At 45.8% G+C, this 24,726-nt stretch overlaps 1 protein-coding gene across 2 annotated transcripts in view; it reads left to right on the forward strand.

The window, feature by feature from the left end:
* Positions 1-24,726, forward strand: part of SPTBN1 (spectrin beta, non-erythrocytic 1) — a 459,103-nt gene that overhangs the window by 180,645 nt on the left and 253,732 nt on the right. The gene's annotated exons all lie outside the window — the stretch shown is intronic.

A 24,726-nucleotide genomic window follows, 5' to 3' on the forward strand; every position in this document is an offset into this window, starting at 1 on the left:
GTGTAGGAACTGCAAAGGCTGTGGTGGTGCATGGGGTGAGGGGTTTGGAAAGTGCTAAAAAAATGCCAGCACAGTACCTTATTCAGGGTAGGCTGAGCTTTCTGGAAGCTTCTCCACAAGCTGGACCTTGGGATACTTTTCAATTACTTGATTTCTATAATAAATAATTTTAAAGATGCTTTTATCTCATTTCGTATTGTGTCATTTCTATGATTTACGTTTTTCGAAAACATTTGGCGTAATTTAGAGTTTCTTGGTCTTTGATCAGTTTGGAGAAGTACTTTCACACCCTATTCCAGAGTCTTGCTGGTGTATGATTGTACGTGGAGTAGAATTCCCCATCTGCTCCGCGAGTTAATTTGTTTGATCTCTTTTTCAGTGAAGTATTTATTGTAACTATCTGTAAGTCTGATTTCTTTTGGGCAGACACAGTTTGCTTTTTTCTTCCTGGAGCCAGACGTATTTGGACATCATTGAATGCTCGTCTTAGAAAGCTTGTGCAGGAACTTTACATAGTGTCTTAACTATCTTAGACCCCTATATGTTTTTAATGCTTCCAAGGTGTAAACTGAGATGACTCTGGCAGTCTCTAGACTTGGGGACAGTGGTTGTCCGTTCTGAATCTTTTTCTTATTTTTTAGCCTACAATGGTGCAGTAAGAGTAAATACTTTATGGAACTTGTTGCATCACACCAAGAGCATCCCTTGCTGCAGAAGACAATGATCAGGGGAATACATTTATGATAATAGTAGTAATATTAGTGAAAATAATTCCATGTCTCATAGGCGAAGGTAGTACGCGTTCAGGCGACCTCAGGCTTTCCTTAGTTTTTTCCCCCACAAATATCGTGTTCCTGTTTTTATTTCTACCAAAAAATGCAGCCTTGCCCCCTGGGAGCCTAGCCTCTGCTCTCATGTCAGTAAGAGAATGAAGCCTCTCTGTTCCTATGGGTTCAAGCAACAAACTGCGGCCGAGGTGGATTTGTTGGTGGGCAGAAAGGCCGTTTCATTCAAATCTTCTTAAAAAAAGACCAGATATAAAGTATATAGTTACATGATAACTGAAAGAAAGCAGGGATACACCTGCCTGTGGCTCAAGAGAAGACAAAGAAAAACACAATCCACCCATAAGAGTAAACAGGTAAGAACATAAAAACACGAGTATAGTGGAAAGCAACCCTATACGTAAATATAAGGACAACCCAGTGAATCCCTTTCCTCAGTGTATCCACTAAACTGGAACCTTTTCCACAAGTTCAGCATAAAATTGTTCCAGAGAGGGCGGTACTCGATGACCAACTCCATCATTCTTGAAAGGCTGGAGGCGCCCTATTTCCAGTCCTGGTTTTCCGTGTGATATCCTTATGCATTCTGGTTATAGTAGTCTGCTTGTGCTTTCATTGTACTAATTAGCCTAACACACCTTAAATCAGTAATCTGAAGGTAGAATGTCCTTCAGATGACTTGGGGGGTGAGGTGGTCATTCTCATATACATAGAGTGGGCTTTGAATCATTCAGTTTAACCATTGGCTTTCTTCGATCAGCCTCTTTCAGCCATTCGCTTCAGACCTTGTCAATCACCTCTCTGCTCAGCCCAGTGGAGTATTCATTGCTCACAAAATGCTATTGGCTGTTGGGTGTATTCTCCCGCCTCCACTGCATTAGGCCTACTTGAGAACGATAGTCCCCCTCCATCCGATCCTGGTGGCTTTGTCTTATGTGCCTCGCTGTAATATGCCAATGCACTTTAAATCGAGGCCTATTGGCTTTGGCAGTTTTTGTTGGCTCTGCAGCAACTAGCTGTCTTTAGAGCCGAGAGGCAGTGCAAATCTTCCCTCAGTGTGATTTGTGTCGGGAACTTTTTTTTAACCCCGTTCTCCGCTCTGAAATGAAGGCAGTTAGAAAGGCAACATGTCTGTACCTAAGGAGCCCCGCCCCCACTCTCCCCGCATCACTGTTCTGTTATATGGCGTTTCCATGCCGATCTGTCGCTCATGGCTATGAAGGGGAAGGGGTTTTTGCATCACCTCTTCAGTGACCTTCGATGGGGGTGCAAGTCTCTAGGGCTTTTACTTGCCGTTTGGAAATGACCCCATGACCTACTGGCCACAGAGCTCATATTTTCAAACCAAGCGCTTTCCACTCCGGCGTAGCTAAATGACATCGACTTTCTTAACATACACGATTTCACTGTTTTTATTTACTTTTTTAAGTCGGGGCGGGCAGTTTGGAGACCTTTTTTTCTCCTCAATATATTGTTAAATTAGGGTCACGTACCCTTCTGTATAAACTCGGTGCTAGAACACCGTCCCCTTTTGTTTCTACCCGCGGACCCTTTCCAGGCTTGTTTCTGACTCTTTGAACGTTTTCAAACTTGAACTGTGTTGTGTTTTTTTAGTTTTCATTACCATATTGCCTCACCCTTTGATTCCCGAGGGATGACACATTTGAAGTTCCTCTTTCGGTTTTCATGGGCGTGTGTTATGCATGATAAATGGTTATGCAGTGGTGTACTTAAAACGAAAATAACAATCTGACTGCATGACACAACGACTGTACCGTAGAGCGCAGCACTCCTTGAATCTGAAGCAAAAAGGAGCAAGTGACTGGACACTTCAGTATTAGAACACGTTTAACGTGTGTGAGGTCAGTGTGGCCTGGGTGGAAGTGTTTCATGGCGCGTGTGTGTGTGTGGCAGGAAGTTGAAAGCCATGTTGCCGCAAAGGCCAGACTGCACATGCGCATTGTTTAGAAGGTGTGAGAATAGGTGCAGTCAAGAAGGCATGCAGACCTCTACCATCTTTAAAGTGAGCGGCATCATACAATTTAATCCACTTTGTATGAAGGCGCACCAGAGCAAGCCATAGGAATGGGCATTAAGCAGTCATCCATAATCTATGCTTACCCCAGGAGCGACAGAAGGCAACCCAAAGGAAGGGGCATTAAGCAGTCATCCATAATCTATGCTTGCCCTAGGAGCGACCGAAGGCAACCCATAGGAATGGGCATGATTCAATCATCCATAATCTATGCTCACCGCAGGAGCGACCGAAGGCAACCCATAGGAATGGGCATGATTCAATCATCCATAATCTATGCTCACCCCAGGAGCGACAGAAGGCAACCCATAGGAATGGGCATTAAGCAGTCATCCATAATCATGCTCACCCCAGGGGCGACAGAAGGCAACCCATAGGAATGGGCATGATTCAATCATCCATAATCTATGCTCACCCCAGGAGCGACAGAAGGCAACCCATAGGAATGGGCATTAAGCAGTCATCCATAATCTATGCTCACCCCAGGAGCGACAGAAGGCAACCCATAGGAATGGGCATGATTCAATCATCCATAATCTATGCTCATCCCAGGAGCGACAGAAGGCAACCCATAGGAATGGGCATGATTCAATCATCCATAATCTATGCTCACCCCAGGAGCGACAGAAGGCAACCCATAGGAATGGACATTAGGCAGTCATCCATAATCTATCCTTGCCCCAGGAGCGACAGAAGGCAACGCATAGGAATGGGCATGATTCAATCATCCATAATCTATGCTCACCCCAGGAGCGACAGAAGGCAACCCATAGGAATGGACATTAGGCAGTCATCCATAATCTATGCTTGCCCCAGGAGCGACAGAAGGCAACCCATAGGAATGGGCATGATTCAATCAGCCATAATCTATGCTTACCCCAGGAGCGACAGAAGGCAGCCCATAAGAATGGGCATTAAGCAGTCATCCATAATCTATGCTTGCCCCAGGAGCGACAGAAGGCAACCCATAGGAATGGGCATTAAGCAGTCATCCATAATCTATGCTCACCCCAGGAGCGACAGAAGGCAACCCATAGTAATGGGCATGATTCAATCATCCATAATCTATGCTCACCCCAGGAGCGACAGAAGGCAACCCATAGGAATGGACATTAGGCAGTCATCCATAATCTATGCTTGCCCCAAGGGCGACAGAAGGCAACCCATAGGAATGGGCATGATTCAATCAGCCATAATCTATGCTTACCCCAGGAGCGACAGAAGGCAGCCCATAAGAATGGGCATTAAGCAGTCATCCATAATCTATGCTTGCCCCAGGAGCGACAGAAGGCAACCCATAGGAATGGGCATTAAGCAGTCATCCATAATCTATGCTCACCCCAGGAGCGACAGAAGGCAACCCATAGTAATGGGCATGATTCAATCATCCATAATCTATGCTCACCCCAGGAGCGACAGAAGGCAACCCATAGGAATGGACATTAGGCAGTCATCCATAATCTATGCTTGCCCCAAGGGCGACAGAAGGCAACCCATAGGAATGGGCATGATTCAATCATCCATAATCTATGCTCACCCCAGGAGCGACAGAAGGCAACCCATAGGAATGGACATTAGGCAGTCATCCATAATCTATGCTTACGCCAGGAGCGACAGAAGGCAACCCATAGGAATGGGCATGATTCAATCATCCATAATCTATGCTCACCCCAGGAGCGACAGAAGGCAACCCATAGGAATGGACATTAGGCAGTCATCCATAATCTATGCTCATCCCAGGAGCGACAGAAGGCAACCCATAGGAATGGACATGATTCAATCATCCATAATCTATGCTTGCCCCAGGAGCGACCGAAGGCAACCCATAGGAATGGGCATGATTCAATCATCCATAATCTATGCTTGCCCCAGGAGCGACCGAAGGCAACCCATAGGAATGGACATTATTCAATCATCCATAATCTATGCTTACCGCAGGAGCGACCAGAGGCAACCCATAGGAATGGAGATTATTCAATCATCCATAATCTATGCTTGCCCCAGGAGCCCAGGAGGCAACCAATAGGAAGGGGCATTATTCAATCCGCCATAAACCCAAGGAGCAACAGAGCGTACCCAAGGAGTGACAGAAGGCAGCTCATAGGAATGGGCATAAGCAGTAAGCCATTGCATATGCTCTGAGATTCTATTCAGGAGCGGCAGTGGATCAATCTATGGGAATGGATTTTATACGAGCAGCTGTAGCTTATGTTCCAGGGTCCATCCATATAGAAGTAGAGAAGAAACCCATTGGAATGGGCATTTGAAACCTGCCTTGGAATATCCTCGTGAGACCGGTGTGATGACTTCAAATGGCAATGGCACGGATACACAAGAATATGAACAAGCATTGGAAATGCAATAGGTCTCGCAGCATTAGAGTTAGTGCTTTTAGAATTGTTTATGGTTTTTTTTGTAAATCTTTAGCATTTTTGTTTCCTGTAGCCAATGCTAAAGAATTAAAAAAAAAGCCATAAACATTTCTAAAAGCTCTAACTCAAATGCTCCGAGACCTATTGCACTGTGTGAGGGTGAGGGGTTGAGGGTGAGTGAGGGTGAGTGAGGGTGAGTGAGGGTGAGTGAGGGTGAGTGAGGGTGAGGGTGAGTGAGGGTGAGGGTGAGTGTGAGTTAGGGTGAGTGGGAGGAGGGTGGGTGAGGGTGAGGGGTTGAGGGTGAGTGAGGGTGAGTGAGGGTGAGGGGTTGAGGGTGAGTGAGAGTGAGGGTGAGTGAGGGTGGGTGAGGGTGAGGGTGAGTGAGGGTGAGTGAGGGTGAGGGGTTGAGGGTGAGTGAGGGTGAGGGCGAGTGAGGTGTTGAGGGTGAGTGAGGGTGAGGGTGAGGGGTTGAGGGTGAGGGTAGGTGAGGGGTTGAGGGTGAGTGAGGGTGAGTGAGGGTGATGCTGAGGGGTTGAGGGTGAGTGAGGGTGAGGGGTTGAGGGTGAGTGAGGGTGAGGGATTGAGGGTGAGTGAGGGTGAGGGGTTGAAGGTGAGGGATTGAGGATGAGTGAGGGTGAGGGGTTGAGGGTGAGTGAGGGTGAGGGGTTGAGGGTGAGTGAGGGTGAGGGGTTGAGGGTGAGTGAGTGAGGGTGAGTGAGGGTGAGGGGTTGAGGGTGAGTGAGGGTGAGTGAGGGTGAGGGGTTGAGGGTGAGTGGGTGAGTGAGGGTGAGGGGTTGAGGATGAATGAGGGTGAGTGAGGGTGAGGGGTTGAGGGTGAGTGAGTGAGGGTGAGTGAGGGTGAGTGAGTGAGGGTGAGGGGTTGAGGGTGAGTGAGGGTGAGTGAGGGTGGGGGTGAGGGTGAGTGAGGGTGAGGATGAGTGACGGTGAGTGATGGTGAGGGTGAGTGAGGGTGAGGGGTTGAGGGTGAGGGTGAGGGTGAGTGAGGGTGAGTGTGAGAAGTTGGCCTGATATGTAGTGTTTCCAATTCTGGAACCACTGGGTATCAGTCCAAACAAACCCCAAAGATGTCAGGTTGTAAGTCAACCTTGTAGACAAGCTATCCTAGTGGTAGCATGGACTAAGCAGCCTTAAAGGCTTAACTTAAGAGGTCGTGTTAAGCGAGCTTGTTTTACCACATACAATCCTGTAATCAAATGAAAGGACACCACACAAGTATATATTATAAAAATATATGTATTTATTTCTAAATTACTCCCCAGTACTCTTTATGAGGAAAGGGGCACAAGCGTTAAATCAAAAGCACTGTTACACATATAAAGTTGCACGTTTATGGATGAGGGCGGGTGGCCACTCAGACCATATATTAAAAAAGTGGTATAAGTAACACTTATCGAACAATGGTTAGGCCTAGGGCCTAGAGATTCGCTGGGAGCAGTCAGGACAAGCAATGAAGAAGTCGGGAGTAGCCCACAGGAGACGGGTGCAGCACGGAAAGTGCGGCGCGCACCAATGCACTGTCAATGGTGCGTAAAAGTCAATTAAAGTGAATTAAAAGTTACTTCCGCTGAACCTAGGAACACAAAACTTTAGACACAGACCCTAGAGGTGTGTACCAGTGTAAGGACACCGGCGTTGCAAAGTTACCTCACCCACAGGCCGTGGGTGCACAGGGTCGAAGTGGCGTCGGGTTCTGTCACGCAGGTTCTTGGTGCTTGGAGCTGTTGCAGCTGCAGGCGCTGTGAAGCAGAAGTGTCCGGTGCGATCCAAGGGTGGATCGAAGTAGAAAAGTACCTGAAAGCAGAGGGGACAGAGTCTGGGTCACTCAGCAGTGACCAGGGTGGAACCAGGACGGAACCAGGCAATGTCGGGCGCAATCAGGCGGTTGTCGATAGGCTTCTCTCCGCTGTCACGTGGGCTCTGGGGCATCTGCGACGTCCAGGAGCAGGTCACGATCTGTCCCACGTAGGCTCTCGCCGTCAGCACCGTCGGCTTCAAGATTGCAGCAAACAGCACTTGGCAAAAGCAATCCACGCGGAACCGGGAGATTGCTTATCACTCGAACCAGGAGGGTCAGAGTGGGTGCTCCTTTTCACAGGAGCTGGTGCAGATCTGGAGCAACCAGAAAAGCAAGTCGGATTTCAAAGTTCGTCGGCACAGGGGCCACAAGCCAGCTGGCAAGTGACCGGGCCGACGCGTCGAGCGCACACACGCAGAAGGGCCCCACGCAGCACTCGTCGAGTGTGGAGGGGTGAGCTTTGGTGCAAGTGGAGCTCGGGGCTGGGGCTTCTCAAACCCCGGTGTACAGCTTCGAGGGTCACTCGTGGGCCGCACGGTCAGCGTCTCGTGGCCTTTTCAAGATGGCGTGCCCCACGCTTCCGGTCGCCTCCACGGGTCTCAGCTCTGCAGGGACTGTGGATCGGGCAGGTAGAAGGCAGGCAAGCTTGATCTCGTCGATCTCTGTCGCTCGAGTTCCGGCGGGAACTGCAACAAAGCAAGGGTCGAGGGCTGGATGGTGCCTGTTTGCACAGGGTGGTCACTCCTTGACCACAAGGGAGATTCTTCAGTCTTCTCACGTCGTGTAGAAAGTCGAAGGGTCCAGATTTCGTTTCTTATGTTTCTTCAGGATGATCTGAGGTCCGTTGGGACTGCTCCCCCTCTTATTCGAATCTCGGGGGTTGGACATCCTGCTAGGTCCCCTCCTATGGGTGGGACCCAGGAAGGGGGTGGTTACACCCCTCTCCTTTGATCCTGGCCGCGCTGGGACAGGGGCTGGGAGGCCCCAGAACCGGTTTGGCCGGATCCTGCAAGGGGCAGCCTTGTGCTCCCCAGGCAGTGTCTGGTTTCTTTGAAACCTCCCTACTCCAATCCACTATCTCCTGTCTGGGGTGGTTTGACACCGCCCTGTGACAGGAAACTCTTTGTCCAGGCCTCCTCTGCCGGGTTTCGGTCAGCAGCAGGAGGTCAGACCCGTGTCTGTGGCAGGGGCATCCATTTTGTGGATCTGAGGCTCATTTTAAATCAACCGCGTTTCAGTAAAGTAACATGTCTTCTCCCTCTAGAAGGGTGGAATGCTACCCCCGTCGCCAGAACTGGCGAGGGGGTAGTATTCCAATTCGTATGACACCTTACACGACATGTTTTGATAAAGCCAAACCAAAGTTGCTATATAACCGCGAGGATTATAAGGCGCTTAAGAGTATATGGTATGGCATTATCCCGGATCAGCTTAGGGAGTTGTTCCCGACAGCTGCAGACAGGCTCAGCTCATGCCAGAGCACCATCTCACATAAAACCACGCACTCTGCCTCCAGGATTGATGAGGCCTTCCATAGGAGTGGCTTACAGGCTATATATGTGTCCAGATATAGGTTTAGATATAGGTATACTATATCTAAGCAAGGGGTGATTACACCCACTTGCCCCAGCTGAGTGATCAGCCAGTTGTGTCAATTTAAGAACCAGCCAGGGGTGGCAAAAGCTATGCTTCAGCCCCTGGTAGGCCTTGGTGGCACCTATGCCCTGGGCACCTATAGTGCATGGTACAGGGGCTGACAAGGAGTCCATTTCCAATTGTGGTATGTACCTATAGCACATGTATTATAAATTTAGAGAGAGAACAGCAGGCTGGGGGTCTGATTAGCAGGCCCACAGCCTCAGTAAGTCGAAAACCAGTGAAGCAAAAAGCAAAAATTGGGGTGACCATAGGATAGCAGACCCTACTCTCCTACAGTGAGGGTGAGTGAGGGTGAGGATGAGTGAGGGTGAGGATGAGTGAGGGTGAGTGATGGTGAGGGTGAGTGAGGGTGAGTGACGGTGAGGGTGAGTGAGGGTGAGGGTGAGTGAGGGTGAGGGGTTGAGGTTGAGGTTGAGGGTGGGTGAGGGGTTGAGGGTGAGTGAGGGTGGAGGGTGAGGGGGTGAGGGTGAGGGGTTGAGGGTGAGTGAGGGTGAGGGGTTGAGGGTGAGTGAGGATGAGTGAGTGAGGGGTTGAGGGTGAGGGGTTGAGGGTGAGTGAGGGTGAGGGTGAGTGAGGGTGAGTGAGGGTGAGGATGAGTGAGGGTGAGTGATGGTGAGGGTGAGTGAGGGTGAGTGACGGTGAGGGTGAGTGAGGGTGAGGGTGAGTGAGGGTGAGGGTGAGTGAGGGTGAGGGTGAGGGGTTGAGGTTGAGGTTGAGGGTGGGTGAGGGGTTGAGGGTGAGTGAGGGTGGAGGGTGAGGGGGTGAGGGTGAGGGGGTGAGGGTGAGGGGGTGAGGGGTTGAGGGTGAGTGAGGGTGAGGGGGTGAGGGGTTGAGGGTGAGTGAGGGTGAGTGGTTGAGGGTGAGTGAGGATGAGTGAGAGTGAGGGGTTGAGGGTGAGGGGTTGAGGGTGAGTGAGGGTGAGGGTGAGTGAGGGTGGCTACGGTATGGGATGTCTCATATTAAAATTACGTGTGACCTGTGAAAACGTGAGTGAGATACCGGCATGCCATGTTCTCTTGTACAAGCGCAATCGGGTGTTCAACAATGCCATAGTGGGCCGGTTCATGACTACGTGTCCTATCATAAAAATAGTGCAAATGCTCATGTTTAAAAACGTCAAAGCCAAAGGAAAGTGCGATTTAATTTTAAAATCAAATAAGTAGAAAAAAATATATAATTAACAGCCATTAGGTTTAAAACAGAACCAATGCAAGGAAAGGTGTATTTTAAAAGGAGAATAATGATGTTAAAAATCGAACACAACACATAAGGAGGTCCAAGCCCAACGAGCGTGTAATACAAAATAGCAGGTAGCCAAGCAAAACTATCAAAAGTCTATTGTCATTTAAATGAACCCCGGCTGATGCTAGAAAATGGCCAGGTGGAGCAGCATGCTTACATAATGTACATTTTGGTCCGGCATATATACATTTCCTGCTAAAACACATCAATGCAGAGAGATTATGAGACAGCAATTAGCCTCAGCAGCAGAACGAATGTAATATGCAGGTAGCTGAATCTTTTCCTCCAAGGAGGCGCAGAAAGGCATTGAAAGGAAGCTAGCATCCATGCCCACAAATACAAGAATCTCCTCACAAAACACTGCTTCCTTTTGCTAGGTTTAAAAACAAGGTTGTACTTACTAAAATATGCAGTGTACAACATGGAGCAGCAGCGTTCCTGGTCACACTTTGACCCAGCAAAGCCATCAGTAAATGCAACACTGTAATGGTTTAACCAGAAGGAAACACTATTTCTGGTCGGCCCACAATGAATATATTCATAAACATTCCTACGTTGTCTTCCTTGCAGAACGCCTGCCCGCCTGTTGGCTACAGCTTCGGGAATCCCACCAATCGTCTCTTCTGGGATAACCTCAAGGTGAATGACATCAAGTGGAACTTCGAGAAGTTTCTGGTTGACCCGGATGGGAAGCCCGTCAGACGCTGGCACCCCCGAACCAACGTGTCCGTGGTGAAGCGAGACATCATTGAGTACCTGCGGGCGGCGCGCAGTCCACAGAAAAAGATTTACAATCAAGCCGAGCAGAAGTAGAGACCCCGCGTCTAAGAGGAGGGAGGGGGCGAATGAGAGAGAATGTATGTGAGGTTAAACTAGGGGCACTGATTTTGTGGGTGGACCTTCAGAGATCTCTTGTTTTTAGGGGAGGGGGGAGGAGAGCGAAAGGATCGGAGACACGCGCAGGCAGCTGGAGAGCTACCACCACTAGCTCACGAGTCGCTCTGGAGACACCAGGTATAGACCAAAGCAGAATGTTTCCAAGAAGTACTTCGTCACAAGTGGCGTCTAAAGAATTACTGAACAGAAGTGGCCATAATTCAGGCAATGCTGGTACACAAGGGGAATGTGAACCTTAAAAATGGAAGCAGAAGCTGTTTGGATTAGCGAGAGTGCTTTTAAGTAATAATTTGACTAATCCATTCTAAGTAATGAGGTAAAAAAGTCGCTACTCGGAGGTTAAGAAAAAAGAAGCCGGAGGGAAGAGAGGGGAGGGGGGAGGAGAAATGCGACACGGCGGGAAGGGGAGGGGGCGGAGCGGGTCAAATAAACAAAAAACAAGCTGGAGGGGAGGGGGGAGGAGAAATGCGACACGGCGGGAAGGGGAGGGGGCGGAGCGGGTAAACAAAGACGAACGTGCACGCGCTTTTAAGGTCAATGCGCATGCGCATAAGCTCAATGCGCATGCGCATTGACCTTAAAAGTCACGGGCACTGCAAGGAATCGCCACGATTCCTTGCAGTGTGGATAAAGAGTGGATAAGTCGCAATACTCTCGCCTTGCTCGATGCGCATGCGCATCGACAGGCGAGACCTAAAACCTAGGGAGGCCCGTTTCACCAATACGCATCCAGGACTCTATAATGTTGAATAAGGTTTGTAAGAACTGAAATGCTGCCACAACATTGGATAGGACAAAGAGGCGTGTTTTGCTTCTTCGTTCTACAGAACGTGTCATCAAACCACAATATGGAGGTTTCATAATTTACACCATTTGTGGGATGACTGCCTAATTTGCCTGTTTCCTTGGGTAATACTTATGTAGTAGTATCTTATAATTATTGTTATTACTTGAAATAGCTTTTAACACCCATTCTATTGCGATTTCTAAGATCTATATACAGGTTACTGTTACCTAATTTCATGGTACTGAGTCTCTCGGCCATTGAAGGATGAAATCTCACATGGCTTTTCCAGGATTCAAACCTGTGCCATGTAGGTCACATCAAAAGGAGCAGCAGGCACATATCTCGTTGAGCCATAGATAGGGGTGGAAGTGACTTAGGCCCTCATTACAAGAGGCCCAATAAATTTGGAGTTACCCCCACATAGCAGAATTCGAAGTTTTTGTTTCCTTTTTTAAATCGCACCTGGTACATAGTGGGTGTGATTAAAAACGGTATCCATGACTATGTTTCAGCATGTGAAGAATGATTATATTTATCAGAGAATAAACGCCCTTTGAATGACAAGACATGAAGATTTGCTGCTATAAGTGCCAAAATCTGCATTTTATGCCTACTTTTAGGGGAAAAGCTCTTAATAGGTGTAATTTATCGAACACGATAACTAACGAAATCTACGGCATCATTAATTGCCTGATGCAATAAATATCGCACCAATCACTGGCCCCACTTGTTATGAGGGCCTTAGGCTACTTGGCCTTCCTTGGCAAAGCAGGCGCATTCTTATCTTGAGACTGGTACATGGAGCAAGCACCTGCTGTAGAAGGTTTGTGTTGTCATAAAGGCAAGTGGATAGTTTGCATAGGGGCTGGTTAATTTCAAAGTGGTTATAGCTGTTTTTCCGTTTGTAATCCCTTGGTTGACGAAAGGATGGTCTTTTACATAATAGCCGATGAATGGCGATACTTCGTAATTTATAGTTTTATGTCCCTGCTTGCACTTTTTCCAGAAAGCAGGAGTTTAGTACTAATTTGTAATTTTCAATTTACGGGTAGTAGATGCTACATAAAGACAATACAATACCATGTCAAATAAACTGCGCAGCACTTGGTTCATTGATTGCTTTTAGTGGTTTGTTGGTTATATAGTATGTATAGTCTAGTGTTACCTTCTTTGGGGGAAGTTATGAGTGGCTGATCTTTGGAAGTTGGACCCTGACTTCCTTGCGCGTTTGTGGAGTTAGCTTCTTGAACTGAGGGCTAGCGAAAACTATGCAGCTGTTGTTGTTTTACTGTCTTAGAGTTAGGGGTGAAACATTATTCATTTGATCTTCTGTAGAGCTTTAAATCGACTGTGAACTTATACCAATCTGATGTAAAAAAAAATCAGTATTCATAGTGATGGAATGACTCACTGGTCTGTTCTTGGATGCTGTATATTTAATAACCAGTGCTTAATTTGAGCCGGTGGTTCCAGTTGGAGATCCTGGCACTTATTTACGGGGACTGGTGCTTATTTTTTCATCATCAGACTTTGAGTGAAAACAGGAGACACAAAGGTCAATAAAGGGGAAAGAAGGAGGAGAAGAAAGACCGGAAAACATTCACAAGGGGAGAGAGCCTGAAAAGTTCGAGATAAAGCAGTAGAGAGTGTGTGGTGGATGAAAGAGGTATGAAGTGAAATAAAGCCTAGACAGCCATGATAATACGCAGCTTCGACATTCGACCGCGCCAGCAGCGGGCTGCCGAGGAAAACACTTGGGCCCTGGCACTTATTCTTGAACAAATAGTAACTTCGATATATAGTGTTCTAACCTCCAAGCACGCAGAGGACCACAACCAACTTTGTGTGAAGAAAATAGAAGTGCTTAAATACCAGATCATGGTGTGTGTATGAATAGTAGGACCATTATTAAACGTTAATTTAGGGAATTAGCACTTTGTACGGGTTGCGTTCTCGTAGTCCAGATTGGCCAATATTTATAATCGTCAAAATAGGAGATTGACTTTTGAAAGTAGGATGGTTCCAGAGGCTAGCCCCAATTGTTAGTGGGATTAGAGGAATTTGCTGGTCTGTCTGCGTCTGTCCTGTGTCCACTCTCGCAGATGTATTGGCCCTGCACCCTACTATGACAAAGTGCACCGCACATGAATGTTTCCACTTCATTGTGAAATCCTTTATCTGCACTGGAATTCTCTCTGGAGAATGATTTACTAAGGGTGTTTACCAGACTAGGGTTGGCACAGAAGAGGAGAAACACTTTTTTTTTTTTAAACGGTTGCTAAGATATTATACAGTAGTCATATTTAATGTCACATTTTTCACATTGCATGAGAGTTGAGTGGGTTGCAAAAGAGGGTTGATGGAAAGTGAGCGCTGTTGTATCACGCACTTTGTGACAGGCAAATAATGCATAAAGTGCTCTGTGCGTTTGTAAAAATGTAAAGCAGACAATCTTTTATATTTCATTAGCTCTCTTATTTTCAAGTGTGCTTTTTATTCGTGAGCTGTTTTCTTGAAGTTTGTATTTGATCGTATTTGTGACTGAGCCAGCATAAAATGAGTGGAAAATGGAGTAGACCTAATTATATCAGCAACTATTCTGATACATATGTATTTGGAGGTTTGACACAAATTCAAATATGCACTTGCATGATTTTTATCTGCATGGGGAAGGGTGTTTAATCCTTGGTGCGCCAGACCTAATGGCCTTTCTGAGGCACCGATGTGGCAAGACTGATTCCGCCCCAGCTGAACAGGCCTTCCACAGGCAACTGTATCTCTCTTGCTTCATGGCTCAGTTTTTGCAGAGATGATCAGTGAAAAGGTGTAGCATTCGAAATGGGTACTGTGAATTGTGCATGCAGATCAACGGGCTGTTGATGATACATTTTGATGTATGCGTTGTACGTGGAGAACAGTGTACTACTGGGACTGTGCATTTTAACTTGTGCATATGCAAATTGTAGCATAATATATTCATATTTCGTTTGGCTGACACAGTATACAGTACTTCAGGTCACTCCTTTTGTTCTGACCTTACACTTGACAGATAACATAATTGATGGCATCACTCGTGACCACTCATAACGTTATCATTGACATCAGCAACAACATCATTAACTTCATTGGAGTGGTTAAACCATCAACCATACCCAATATCTCTGGGTGCAGTATCTAGCCTATGGTCAGCTGCTATGCTAAAGGGGGCTGATGACAGAGGCACTTTAACTGGGCCTAGAAGGCGCTGGGTCAGGATCTGGCTTTCTAGACACTCCTGGGCAAGGTAGTAGGCTTTCAGAGGCGTGGTCACGTCAGTCGGCTTTGGGTACAAAGATAGGTTGATGCTCAGTGCCCCTTACCCCAAGAGCTGAGTGAGCATAGACTTTGGCCGCATTAGGGAATGGGGAGGGGGGCTACGGTTGAATCAACAGATTTCAAGTGAAAAGGTGATACCCCTCTTGCGTGCCTCCTCTTGCGTGGCCCATCACTGCACCATTGCAACACTTTTTGTTTTCTGTCTCATTTGGGAAAGGCTGAGTTTTTCAGTTTGTTTTACTCCTCACTGTTCTCCACTTCTTGGTTATTATAGCTTTCGCGGCCTTTTTACACAGAAGTAATCTGTTGAAGAAAATGATTTCAACAAAAAAAAAAAAAGAGTACCTATCCCACGCTTTCATGCAAATCTGTATTAGGCAACTTAATGCTTGAATCACGGGACTGCAAACTCAGCCATTCATTCATCAGAAATCAATACATTTGGTAATATTTGGTAATATCCACTATTTTCAGTGCGACCAAGTCTGTAGTATAGAATAGTCCATAAGTTATTATAATAAATGTACACCATGGGTGTCTTCTGTATTCATATTTGTTATGTCAGTGCAGTAAACCGTAAACCTGTTGTACCTTGCTACTACTGCAGATCTGTGCTACCACTGCTAATACGAGTTATGCTTATGTTGCTATCATGAAATGAAATGAAATGAAATGAAATTAGATTTATAAAGCGCATGGCTGCCCGAAAGCGTCCCAGCGCTAACAGAGAAATAACCAACCATTGGAACTGGAGTGACAGGTTATCTCACAACTGGTTGCAACCTAATTCTGCCCAAGAAAGCAGCACAATGTAAGGCGAATTGAAATGCAAGCATTTTAAAAGCCACTAAACTCATGCTTCCTTAAACAGGACAAGTAAAAAGCCAATGATTGTGAAAATGTACCCACCACTGTTCTTTCAATCGTCACTTGACAGAGCCTCCCATTCGCTCCAACTTATGTCTGCAGAGCAGCCACAGTGTTCTGTAGGCGGATTAAACAACTGTGGCTCCTACTTGGGCCTACGAGATCCAATACGGACCCAGAGCCAGTGCTTCCTGCTCTTCTACATCACTGTGAGCTTGATTCCTCTTACCTTATTCCATCTCCACAATCACACCCTCATGCTGCACAACTATCTCCCACGAGTGGACAGCAAACCTGCACAATCTCCTACATTTACAGTTAATCACCACTCACACCATCTAGCAGTTTTTTCTCTAAATGCTCCCTCTGCAGTAGAGCATACCTCCAGCATTGCAGGCATCCTCTATAATCTCCATGTACTTTCTGTCACAGTATCTCTGCCACCCCCTACTCATCTTCCACCGTCATGAGTGTTATTCACCGACTGGAAGGATCTGCAGTCATCCATAGCCTAGGCCACCTGGGTCATAAGCACTGAAGTCCTTAGTTTCCTCTCCCTCTTCTCCATCGAGCTTCTCAAATGCCACTTCCACTTCTCGGCCAATTATACTCCCATCTTCAATGTAATTTACAGACCCCCCTCTTCACCAGTAAGCGCTTCATTGAAAAATTCCTATACCTAATCACTACAGCCTTTGTCAAACACCCGAACCACATATTTCCCTGAGACTTCAATCTCCAAGGCGGCCATACCAGCAACCATTGAGATGCACAGCTTCAACCTAACACTGTGACCCTCAGGCAGCTTGAACTTCCACACAACAAATCCAATTCCTCGACTGGGTCTTCAGCATGTAATTACTGTATGCGACCACCCATGAACCGGTTAAATAATTAGGCATACACAATCTGGATTACTTCACCCTGACCCCTGCCAAATCCAATGGCTTCCATACTGCTCAGATTTAACTTTAAAAGAATACAGAAGGAAGATACTACAAGGAGACTCAACCCGCTCTTGCCCCCCATTGACAAGGCCCTTTGCGTGTCCCACATTTGATGTCAATGTCCTGCTCACCTGCCTCTTGCACAAACCTCATTCCTCTGAGCTCAGTCCTCCACACTGCTTCCACCATTTTCCTGAAACTGCAAAATTGAAATCCTCTCTTCCTCAATATACAACTACTCGACTGAGCTCAGATCCGATTGAGAACCAATTTCATGATCTACATGGTTGTCCACTCTGACATGTCAGACTCTCTCTGACAAGCTGTGCATAAGCACTTCTGTTAAACATGATGCAGCTCTTTGCTTCCAAAATTCGCACGGCTAGAGGGAATAAAAAGAAGTAAGTTGCAAACAAGACTTCTTTCCGTATGTAATTAAATTACTAAAACACACACTTTTTCTCAACATTATTCTCATCAGATAACTGATTATTGATTACATCTCCACACGGTTCCAGGTCATAGCCTCGCTCATTCTTCCCACTGTTCCTCAAAGCTATTGCCATGTTAGCCCGGAACTATGTACCTTCTCTTGTAGACACCCTGCAGAAATGCATGCCTGAATCATCACTCTGTTCCTATGTAAATCGTTTTACTGCTCGCAGTAGACAGATCTGTAATATATAAATACCTCCAAAAAATAATTTGTATATATATCTTTGAATCAGCCAAAGAAGACCGTTCACAGGGTCCTGGGGGATAGTGAAGAAAACACGTGAAATAGTTATTCATGCAGTTAACAGGGGAAAACCACGTTTAGGCTTCAGATTGACAACAGCATGTTACACCTGGCTCATGCTTCTCTATTTACTGCTCTGTCTTTCACCTGTACATGGGATTGAACATAAGTGTCCAATCGTAAATGTATGCATTTATGGGATTGTGGTTACTATCTCTTGTGGTAATGTAATTACGGTAAGCACAGTTCAGACAGGGAATGAGTCCCTTTCCTAAACATGTAAGAAATTCTGCCTTTTGAGCAGGAAGAACGAAGTAGAGCAGTGGGATCTACTAGGGACTGACCGGATATTTTCAAGAGACTCACATCAAAGAAACAGATAAACTGAGCTCACTCACAGACTCAGCTAGGCTTGATATTGGGAGTTTAAACCACCTTAGGCCTGAGTTGACCAGCAAGCAGAAATTAATTCATGTGATTATCTTTGAGAAGGAAAGGCTTGGTGATCCACTTTTACTTTAATGGTTGGAGCAAACACTGCCTTTATTTAATCCCCATCAGAAACAATGGTAAAGTTTGCCCTTGAGAAGTCTGTGATTGTGACCACTTTAAAAGTTCCTTGGCACTCTTTCTTGCAGCCTCATGAGAGCGACCATCTGAACTAGGTGAATGGCCTACAGCCAGAGCACTCAAAACGTGTTGGTCTCTGCAGAACTAGATGCGTCTTTCAGTAATTCAGCATTAAATGTTAGTTGCAGTTTGAGCTTAAAGTCCCCTATCGGATTCATGCACGTATGTAGCCAGCTGGCATAAGATACGTACTGCAGAGACTGGCTCTTTAAGTTCCAACGTATGGGAAGAGGTACTTCGGCACCGTAAGTTTTCGGCAAGAAATTATCTATTTGAATCACTCCAAGTTTTAGGACTGACCGACGTCTGGGAAACCGCAATAGACCTTTTGTCCTTCAAAAAAATAGCAAAGAAATCTGCACGTATCATCTCAATTGCAGACAAGAAGGAATTAGCAAACAGAGCACATGGCTGGATAACGCTGGGGGATTATGGAAGAATACAACCTCAAGCATACCTCAATATTGTCATGAAAATAAAAATCAAAGAAACATTTCTAAAATTACGCCTGGGAGTAATCCCTATACTCCCACACCTGCCGCCCTGGGAGAGAAATAACTTCTCACAGCAATGTCGCCTGTGTAAAAACGGCAAGGAGGACATCATCCATGCGATCTGCATTTGTCCTAAACTAAAGGACTTGAGGTACAACTTATTACGACCATCCTTCAAACTACATAGCGTTCGGACTTGCAGGCAGGCTGTAAAACTGTGTTTCAACCCTAACAACACCAAATTGAACTGCCAGGTTGTAAAGTTCTTTGATTTAACAGGAAAAAGACTTAAAAGCCTGTGATGACATTGTAATGTTTTAAGGATAACTAAGAATTGATCTTAACCAAATTTTATTCTTATGTACAAATGAACTTTTACACATATCTATTGATGTTTTTATCTTTTGTAAAGATTTTAATTAATCATGTTCAAATAAACGATTACTTACTTACCCTATCAGATACATGTGCAGAATATAGTTTTTTTTGTTATCTAGGCTACTTCCAATCAAATTTCTCAAATGAACTCGACTCCAACCCAAATGCAATTTGTCTTCGTGTGTAGGTGTTAGTCCAAGACTACCAAGTCCATGCCTTCGTTTTGTGCTGTAAGTTGTTGCATGACCACGTCAGAAAAGTCTACTCTTAATGTGAATGGGAATGCTGTTAGGGCCCTTAACAAGGTTTGTCCAAGCTCACTAAAGGGGCCGTGGAGCCTGTGGACCAATGATCATCCGGTTTCTCCTGAATATCAGTAAGCGTTACTTGAGCAAGGCAAGTTAGTGAAATGTATCCTTTGCATGATGGCAAACACTGCAACACGCCTTTATATATATTCAGACATTAACTTGACATGAAAGATGAGTGTTCCTCTGCCATAAAAGGAAAATAACAGTTTGTGCCTCTTAATGGTTTTCGTATTTTATGTTGGTTTCCTAATCTGCAGCAGGTGATGTTGCATGATTTGTCAGCATGAGAAACATATTTCTAAGAAGTGGTCACGGTAGGGCATTGGGACATGTACCGTAGCAAACATCAGGAAACAGTTGAGAAAGGCATCTCTGTGGGTCGCGCGCTAGGCATAAACGACGATTGTGAGGTTAAAAACAGGTTGCAGCACAATTGGTTCTATCACGTGTTTGGAAGAAGAGTCACAGCAGAGCATTAAAAAGTGTGAAGCTTCATCCCTTTGTGGTGATAAGAACATAGGTTGTTAATCAAGATTAAAAATTAGAACTTTCTTGTGCTTATAAAGGGCCTTCTTCATATAAATTCGGAAATCTAACGCATCGCATGGTCCCTCCTGCAATTTGCATGGACTTCTGACTTTGAGGGTTCACAGAAATCCCCAAGAGGTTGTTTGGAAATGTATGCATATTTTACATAAGTGTGTGTGCATTTGCAGCCCTTCATTTACTTTTGAGACATATTGTCAGGGTGACATTCCTCGTACATAAGTGTAGCTTAACTGCATTTGCATTCTTATTTTTCTCCACCTGAAATATTTATTTATTTGTGTAGAGTTTTAAATCCCACACTTTATAACTTTAGAAATGCATGGTATTTGTGGGTTTATGTTGATAAAAACTGTAAATTTACGGCTGAATTTTTCATGTATCTATGAAACGGAATTTGAGCATTCCAGTGATGGCAATAGAGTGCACACTTGAAGGATGCACAAAAGAATGTGTAAGTCAACAAAGAGCCTTCTGTTGATCCCTGAAAACATGTGTAGCAAACAATTGATGTTTAACAGCAATTTCAAACCCTCGGGCAACGCACTGGAATTATGTGACAGGGGATGGCTTTGTTATGCAGCAAGATTAACTAAATTATGCAGCAAGAAGAGGCAAATTATGCGTTGTAATGCTGTACATGTTGTGTTATTATTTAGTGAGTTTAAATTTGTCAACACTGTTGGACAAAGGCTTGACCTTGTTAGCTGCAGCACCTGCATATAGCGATACAATGATCAACCTATGAAAAAGGCACATTGCTTCATTTTTAGTAACTTTCGATCCGGTTCAAATAGAAACGTGTTTGTTTTTTGGGTTAAAATGTGTAGGTTACGCAGCAGATGATGGATTAAGTGGCAAATGTGAGCAATCCGTAGTTCTACGGAAAATGCCACGCACGAAACTGCACCATTCCTGTGGCACCGCCCTTTGGTGTTCTGATCGATGGTACTTTGAAATTATTCGTTTTTATACAAATTATGCCTTTCCTTTGAATGGGTTCCTTCCGAAGTTTTTTATTAGTGGCAGGTCAGGCTTAAATCTCTACATCCGTAAAAAAATAAAATATATATATATATAATATTCAAAACTCCTGGTCCAGCTTTCATTTAGAATATAAACCAGCGTCGAGGCCCCAATGTTAGTGCAGTGCTAAGGTTTATTGGCACAGAAAAAACACCCTACGCGTTTCGAGGTCAGCCGACCTCTTGCTCACAGGTGGAGTTTCAATACACGGTCACTCCACCCGTGAGCAAGAGGTCGGCTGACCTCGAAACGCGTAGGGTGTTTTTTCTGTGCCAATAAACCTTAGCACTGCACGAACATTGGGGCCTCGACGCTGGTTTATTTTCTAAATGAAAGCTGGACCAGGAGTTTTGAAGATTTAGGGGTTGGCGACCCCGTCGTGTGCCCGCCGTATTAAGTAGCAGAAGTACGCCGTTCTCAGAAGTGTTTATTTATATATGTATATATATATATATATATATATATATATATATATATATATATATGTGTGGTCTCCCTCAATTTGAGCACCTGCGTTTCATTTGACTGTGAGAGGTGTTTGCTGAACCAACCTTTGCTGGCAGATGTCGATTAAATGCTGAACTACTTATCCCCGTGTGGTCTCCCTCAATTTGAGCACCTGCTATTTTTGGATTTAAAGCGGCTGGCTCCGGTCGCGAGACGAGGCCCCCAGCTCAACAGCAGGTCCTGTCCTGATGCCGAGGGGCATTAGGAGGTGCAGGAACGTGGAAGCGAGTAGGCTTTGATGCAGGACGACGCCTACTCGCCAGCAGTCGACAATTTCAAAGCGGGGCAAAAGGATGTCAGTCGGCCCTCCCACGCACCCACTGGGGTTTCAACCATGGTAATCGTCGCTGTGGGCGCACCCACATGGGACAATTGTTCACGCACTACGATAACCAGAAGGCAGTGCATTAGGCCACGCCTGGGGGCAGGCTTCTTATGCAGGTGCGTGTTTTGGCGCTTACAGAGACTTTCAATCATACGCCGCTGAAGAAGGGAAGTGGAATTCCTGAAACGCGTCCGGCGTTTCATTTGACTGTGAGAGGTGTTTGCTGAACCAACCTTTGCTGGCAGATGTCGATTAAATGCTGAACTACTTATCCCCGTGTGTTCTCCCTCAATTTGAGCACCTGCTATTTTTGGATTTAAAGCGGCTGGCTCCGGTCGCGAGACGAGACCCCCATCTCAACAGCAGGTCCTGTCCTGATGCCGAGGGGCATTAGAAGGTGTAGGAACGTGGAAGCGAGTAGGCTTTGATGCAGGACGACGCCTACTTGCCAGCAGTCGACAATTTCAAAGCGGGGCAAAAGGATGTCAGTCGGCCCTCCCACGCACCCACTGGGGTTTCAACCATGGTAATCGTCGCTGTGGGCGCACCCACATGGGACAATTGTTCACGCACTACGATAACCAGAAGGCAGTGCATTAGGCCACGCCTGGGGGCAGGCTTCTTATGCAGGTGCGTGTTTTGGCGCTTACAGAGACTTTCAATCATACGCCGCTGAAGAAGGGAAGTGGAATTCCTGAAACGCGTCCGGCGTTTCATTTGACTGTGAGAGGTGTTTGCTGAACCAACCTTTGCTGGCAGATGTCGATTAAATGCTGAACTACTTATCCCCGTGTGGTCTCCCTCAATTTGAGCACCTGCTATTTTTGGATATATATATATATATATATATATATATATATATATACACACACACATATATATATATATATATACACACACACACACACATATATATATTAACTACGAATTCCGTAGTACTTGTGGTGGCATGCGGCCCTCAAAGGCTTTGCAGAAGCCTTCTGTGTGCAGCAGCGCACTCCTGACCTGTGTTTTTGTGAGGTAAGAATTCTAGGAAGCTTTGGAGATTAAATAACATAAGCACAAACCATTAAAGAGCGCTGATGTCTCTTGTGCCTTCCTGCCTTTGTGTTCCGATGTCACGTGCTCTTGTGTACGCACGTGCGTGCATTCCACGATAGATAAACGGATGTGTAGCTGGGCCGCCGCCTTCCTCGCAGCATCCTTAATGTTCGAGATGCCTATTTTTAGGCGGCCACCGCGCTTTCCGTAGTCAGGCAGGGCTGCATGGACCTGCGTCGGTCTCCTGTGTAAATATAAACGGTTGTGTTTCTTTCGCGTAGTCTCATAAATAATCTCTGCCAAAATCTCGACCATACAAAGCTGCTTCTCTAAAAAATCGACAGGCATTTCATTGTTGAATCCAACCTATTTTTTTTTTGTTAGTTTAAGTCCAGTTAATTTGCAGGTAATTGTCTGATACTGGGCTTGGATGCTAGGAGAAAGTTTTGTGTGAGATGTTAATGTTATGTCGAGATTTTGGTAGTCTGTTTTGGACTCTGCTTTTGTAAACTTATTTCTGCGGTCTGTTTTTCACATGCTACTCTGGAGAGCAGCAGAAGTGACTTCTATAATTGTGGGTAGTTCATCCAGTGGCCTCTAAAGCGAGAAGAGCTTGTGGTCCCTAGCTGTGGTTGGTTCTAGTATCAGCGCCCGTGCTGGGAATCTTACTAGTACCCTCAAAAGACTCACTGGTAGAGTCTGGACTTTCAGATTTATTTGAAGAACTTGCATGGCATCTCCACTGGAGTACCCTTTGTGATTGTCCTCACTCCAGTCAATGATTCCAGAATTTCACACACCTCCTCATACAACCTGTACCAGCATGTTGATTCAGCCGGGATGCCACATTTCCCCCTTCTATCCAAACAATATAGCTTGTTGCACAGTTCGACATATGTTAGGGGCAGAGTACCACGCACTCATGCACGCATACCTGCTAAGTGTGATGTTAAAGCAATAGTTCTTCAAAACTAAGTTGTGAGTGTACAGACTACATGGAAGTGCTACCGAAATGGTCTTAACCATGAACTCACACACTTCATATCCTACCATCGACTAGACTTTTAACCCTGGGCGGAGACCTCCACTACGCCCGTGAAGTGTGCGGAGATTTGCCTTCTCCGTGTTCCATGGAGAAGGCAAATTTCCGCACACTCGGGAGTGGAGTTGGCCAGCCTCCGCCTTCATCTCCCTTTCAAGAAGTAAGTTCACAGGAATTTAAAATAAACTTAAAACCACTTACCATTTTACAGCGGCGTCCCCGGGCTGCCCTCCTCCTTTTCCTCATCATACCGGTAATGCTTCAGAAAACTGCCCATGCGCGAGGGCCGGTGCATGTGCACGAGAAGTGCGCAGGCGCGCGCATATGTGCAGTTTTCTGAAGCATTACCGTTATGGCGAGGAAGAGGGGGAGGGAAGCCCGGGGACACCACAGTAAAGAGGTAAGTAGTTTTACGTTTATTTTTAATTCCTGTTAACTAACTTCTTAATAGGGGGGTGGAGGCGGGCGTTGTAGTGTAGCGCCACATAGTTTGTTTGCAACTCTGTGGACCTCAGCGTAGCCCCGCTACGCACACTACGCCCGGGGTTACGTTCACAGACGCAATATTGTCATGCCTCTAACTGCATGCAACATAATTTAAACATCAACACATTAAAGGCTCTACTTTGTCAAAGAGAACTTTGGCCTACCTCATTATAAAACAAACAGGACACATACCATGCACAGTTACTTTCATACCTTTGCAGTTGAAAAAGTCACAAGAACTGTCTATCGCATTTCCTAAAAATTAATTGCTGTGCTCTATGCTCCTCACAATGCCAATCATAACCTGCAACAGATGACATCCAAACATAAATAACACATACTGACATCACTCATCAATGCACTCCTACCCTATCACTGAAAAAGGAAACCAGCTGAGTCTTACGCAAAATAAATCCACTGGCTGGGGACACCCAGAGCCATTTAAAAGTTGGGAACCCAAGCTTTGCGCTACCATCAAT

This window comes from Lissotriton vulgaris, chromosome 6 (genome assembly GCF_964263255.1).
Source record: "Lissotriton vulgaris chromosome 6, aLisVul1.2, whole genome shotgun sequence".
Classification (NCBI taxonomy): domain Eukaryota; kingdom Metazoa; phylum Chordata; class Amphibia; order Caudata; family Salamandridae; genus Lissotriton; species Lissotriton vulgaris.